Here is a 5,356-nt window from a genome sequence, read left to right as displayed (position 1 = left end):
CAGCTGACAGCCAGCAAGAAACTGAGACCCTCAACCGGACGATGTGCAGGAAACTGAATGCTGAGTTTGGAAATAGATTCTTCTCAGTTGAGCACATGGATGACAAACCAGCCCTGGCCAACACCTGGGTTGCAGCCTTGTTTGAGAACATTTTTTCCCTTAAATAATTCTTTGCAAAATATGTACCTGTAGTCATTACTCACTGAAGTATGTAATTAACCCTATTCACCTGATTGTCAACTTGATTTTTCTGTGTCTACCTCTGATAAATATGTTAACCCTTTGGTTGCCTTTTGTTTACACCTATGCCATTGTTAAAAGTTATAGGTCATCCTCTGTATCTATCGCTATTTTACCAGCCACTGATGGACTAACCTCAATTTATTGTTAGCCAACAATTATACTACAGAATTTATAATTGCATTTTTCACAAAGCAACTTTATATGTATAAAGTCATTTGAACCTCACAGCAGTCCGGAGAAGTGTTATTGTCCCTAGATGGAAAAATAGGATCAAGGGGATTAAATAACTTTCTTCAAAAAACACAACGTATTAAATTATAGTGGCTAGCTATCTTTTTGTTTGTCCCAGTCATGTTATGATTTCTGTGGTTTACTTTCTTCTGTTCAAGGTTGTCCCAATGAGGCTGTCCATGATGATGGCCCCACTTCCTCCCAGGCACAGGACCTATGATTTGGTGCATGACTGACATGTGACTCCAGCAAAGTTGTTAAATATGTATTAATATTTAAATTTTGGGAGAGCTATTTCCTTTTCTTGGGATTGCTCTACTGAGTAGAGATGAGTCCAGGGCTCCCAGTTGCCATCATATCCATAATATTAGAAAGAGGTTGCACATTAGACAAAGTCAAACAGAGACAGGCAGAACTGACAAATGGAATAATAAACCAAACTTGATGTGTTTTTTTTAACCACAGAATCCAGCCACACCTGGAAGACTACTCTGGAAGCTGTGGAGGACACACTTTAGTGAGGCAACGTGGAAGTCAGGGAAATCCAGGAAACCAGTGCAGCAGAATAAGGTGGGAGCAGAGCCGGTAAGAAAAAGTCAGATTCTACTTATACTCTATGGTGAAGGCAAAAATGACAGGACCCACTGCCAGGTTAGTGAGGAATATATATATGGAGTCAGGAATGAATTCAAGAGTTTTGATCTGAGCAGCTGAATAAACGGAATTGACATTATTGAAAAATGGTGAAAGTGGAGAGACAAAGGCAGGTTTAAGAGGGAAATTAAGAGCTTAGGGAGAAATTTATAGTCCATTAAGGTTAAGATGCTTGGTAGACAATCTGGAGGAAATGTTGAGTGCCCTGGTGGATCTATACATCTGGAGTCCAGGAAAAGGTCCATACTGGAGAAAAAACTGTGGTGGTCATTGGCATATACACTGAGTGGCCAGATTATTATGACCACCTGATGTTTGTAGGCAAATTAGCTATAATTTCGCATTGAAGTTGCTAGAGGGCCAGACCATTATAAATAGGGAAGCAGGCTATTTACCACGACAGTAGAAGTGATTTTTTTCTGAAGATAAAAAAAAAAAAAGTGATTTAACAGCCTTTAAATGTGGAGAATATATATATTAGATGGAAGTTCAAGCTACAAGTCTGGATGGGAATATTCAGGGAGATGGGTGCACCTAAAGCAGAGAAACAGTCTCCAGAGAGCATCCTGAGGCATTACACTATTTTTTCAAGTAAAGAAGGAACATTCAGAAAAGAATGTGTAACATGCAAGTTCTCCTCAGCCACCGCCCCCTCCCCCCCACACACACACAAATGTGTTTCTAAAAAGGAGGGAGTCACTGACATTATCTAGACAGCTGTTTGGGTAAATTAATATAAGAACTGAAAATTAGCCATTGGCTTTGACATATTCATGAGTGACCTTAACAAGTGAAGTTTCTGTGGAATGATAGGAAAGAAAACCTCAGGAATTACCTTAATTTAAAATAGAAGGAAAAGTGGAGGTGAAGTACATAATTGACTTTTTCAAGAGAGTGAGGGAAAGGGGAGCAGAGAAATGGGTAGTAGTTGGAAAATTATTAGTTATCAGAAGAGAGAGCTTATTTACCCTAATGGGGGCAGGAAAGGATCAAGGTTGCCAGGGATAGTGTCCTGTGCCTCTGATGGTCTCTGGGATGGATAATGTTCTTTGTTCCTTGATTACTATTTTCCTTGTTAGGATTAGAGGTTTGTCAATCTTGTTTATCCTTTCAAAGAACCAGCTCTTGGTTTCATTGATTTTCTGTATTGTTTTTTTGGTCTCTATGTCATTTATTTCTGCTCTAATCTTTATTATCTCCTTCCTTCTGCTCACTCTGGGGTTTTCTTGTTGCTCTCTTTCTAATTCTTTGAGTTGTAGAGTTAGATGATTTACTACCATTTTTTCTTGTTTTTTGAGATAGGCCTGTAGAGCTATAAACTTCCCTCTCAGGACTGCTTTCATTGTGTCCCATAGGTTTTGGATTGTTGTGTTTTCATTGTCATTAGTTTCCAGGATGTTTTGAATTTCTTCTTTGATTTCATTGGTAACCCAATCAATATTTAATAGCATGCTATTCAGCTTCCAGGTGTTTGAGTATTTTGGGTTGTTTTTATTGTAGTTTATTTCTAATATTATGCCATCGTGGTCTGCGAAGACGCTTTTTATAATTTCAATCTTCTTGAATTTGGGGATACTTTGCTTGTGACCCAATATATGGTCTATTTTTGAATATGTGTCATGAGCACTTGAGTAGAATGTATATTCCGTGGCACTGGGGTGAAGTGTTCTGAAGATGTCTATTAAGTCCATCTGATCTAGTGAGTCATTTAGGATTGCTGTATCTTTGCTGACTGTTTGTCTAGAGGACTTATCCAGTGCTGTCAGTGGTGTATTAAAATCCCCTACTATGATTGTATTGTTGTTGATCTCTCCTTTGATATCTTCCAGGAGTTTTTTTATGAATTTGGGTGCTCCTGCATTGGGTGCATATATGTTTACCAGGGTTATATCTTCTTGTTGTATTGATCCCTTTAGTATTATGAAGTGGCCTTCCTTATCTCTTGTTATGGCCTTCACTTTGAGGTCTATTTTGTCCGATATAAGTATTGCTACCCCAGCTTTCTTTTCCTTTCCATTTGCCTGAAAGATATTTTTCCATCCTTTCACTTTCAGTCTGTGTGAGTCCCTTCTAATGAGGTGGGTTTCTTGTAGACAGCAGATGTATGGGTCATGATTTTTTATCCATTCAGCCACTCGATGTCTTTTGTTTGGAGCATTTAATCCATTTACGTTTAAAGTTATTATTGAAAGGTACTTGTTTGTAGCCATTTCTTTTTTTGTGTGGCTGTTTTCCTTCTGAGCTTTTTATTATTTTTATACCAGTCCCTTTAGCATTCCTTGCATTGCTGGCTTGGTGGTGATAAACTCCCTTAGCCTTTTTTTGTCTGTGAAGCTTCTTATTTCCCCTTCAAGTTTGAATGATAGCCTTGCTGGATAGAGTATTCTTGGATTCAGTCCTTTGCTTTGCATCACTTTGTAAATTTCTGTCCATTCTTTTCTGGCCTGATGTGTTTCTGTTGAGAAATCATTTGACAATCTAATGGGAGATCCCTTGTATGTAACTTTCCGTCTCTCTCTTGCAGCCTGTAAGATTCTCTCTTTGTCCTGAACATTTGCCATGGTAATTATGATGTGTCTTGGTGTGGGTCTTTTCGGGTTCACCTTGTTTGGGACTCTCTGGGCTTGTGTGACTTTTTTCTTCCCCACCTCAGGGAAGTTTTCTGATATTATTTCTTCTAATAGGTTTTCTAATCCTTGTTCATCCTTCTGTTGTTCTGGTACCCCTATTATTCGTATGTTGTTTCGTTTCATGTTGTCCCAAAGCTCCCTTAGGCTCTCCTCCTGTCTTTTCATTTTTTTCTCCAATTGCAGTACATTTTGGGTGTGTTTTGCTTCCTTGTCTTCTAATTCACTAATTCGGTCCTCCGCTTCTCCTAGTCTACTGTTGATACTTTCAATGGAGTTTTTAATTGAAGCTATATCACTCTTCATTTCTTCTTGGGTCTTACTTAAGTTGTTGATTTTTTCATCTGTTTCTTCTAGCTTCTTCCATATGTTATTGATTTTTTCATCTGTTTCTTCTTGCTTCTTGCAGAGGTTGTCGATTTTTTCTTCCATCCGGTTTATGCACTCTAGGACCCTTATTCTGAATTCTTTTTCTGTCATGTTGCATGCCTCTGTATTACTTAGCTGCTTTTCTGGAGAGTCCTCCTTCTCTTTCCTTTGGGGGTTTCTTTGTCTACCCATGTTTGATCTCACTGGCATATCTAGACGTTGAGTCATTCAGTGGTTGCTCCCTTGGTGGCAGTGACTCCTTGGTCTGTGGTTGCTCTTCGGGCGGTTGCGGTAGCAGCTGCTCTTCAGTTGGCAGCAGCTCCTCTGGTGGGTGCTGTTCACAGCTGTGGTGGCTCTTCTGGCTGGTGGGGCGAGGTTTCACGTACAGCTGCTGTTCCTCAGCAGAGGGTGTGGTGCTCAGGAGGTTGCTGTAGCTTGGATCTGCTGCATTGATTTAAAGGCACAAAATACAACACAACAAGGCACCACGTACCAGGCAGTATACACAAATATATTCACAATATTAATAACCCCAAATAAAGGTGACCACCCGAATTAAGAGAATTAGGGGATAAGGAGGAAGGAAGGGAAAAAGATAAAAGAGAAAAAAGAAAAGAAAAGTAGGGACCAAAAAAAAGGACTACAAAAATGAAATTGGGAAAAAGGAGGGGGGAAAATAAAAGCGAGAAAAGAAAAGAAAAGAAAAAAAAGAAAGAGAAAAAAGAAAAAAAAAGAGCGAAAAGAGAGAATGAAGAGGAAGAGGGGAAGAGACTTTTTATATGAGGAGAATACTCCTATAGAACAGCCATTAATCCCAACAAATTCCAGCAACAGCTCCCTGGAGATGAATGCAAACTAGAAACAACCAATAATATAACGATGAAAATAGAATGGAGAACACTAATCCCAAAATAAAATAAAGAGAAAATAAAATGGCACTTTAAAAAATGGTAAAATGGTAGCAGTAATAATACTGGTTAAAAATAAGAAGGCAGTAATTAAAAGGGTAAAATCAGGTGATGGAAAAAGAAGAAAAAAAAAGAAAAGAAAAAAAGAAGAAGAAAAAAAAATTGGTTTCTTAGTTAAAAGGTGAAAAAAGAAAAAAAAAATTGCAGTAGTGAGGGTCCTTCGGTTCTTCTATTCTTCAGTGTGGCTCGCCTTAGACCTGCCAGGTATTCAGGAGAGTGTTGGGTTTCCCTGTGATACACTGTTCCTCTGTGTTGTAAACCACA

Source organism: Myotis myotis, unplaced genomic scaffold (assembly GCF_014108235.1).
Source record: "Myotis myotis isolate mMyoMyo1 unplaced genomic scaffold, mMyoMyo1.p scaffold_m19_p_8, whole genome shotgun sequence".
Lineage (NCBI taxonomy): Eukaryota > Metazoa > Chordata > Mammalia > Chiroptera > Vespertilionidae > Myotis > Myotis myotis.
Note: the sequence above shows the minus strand (reverse complement) of the source record.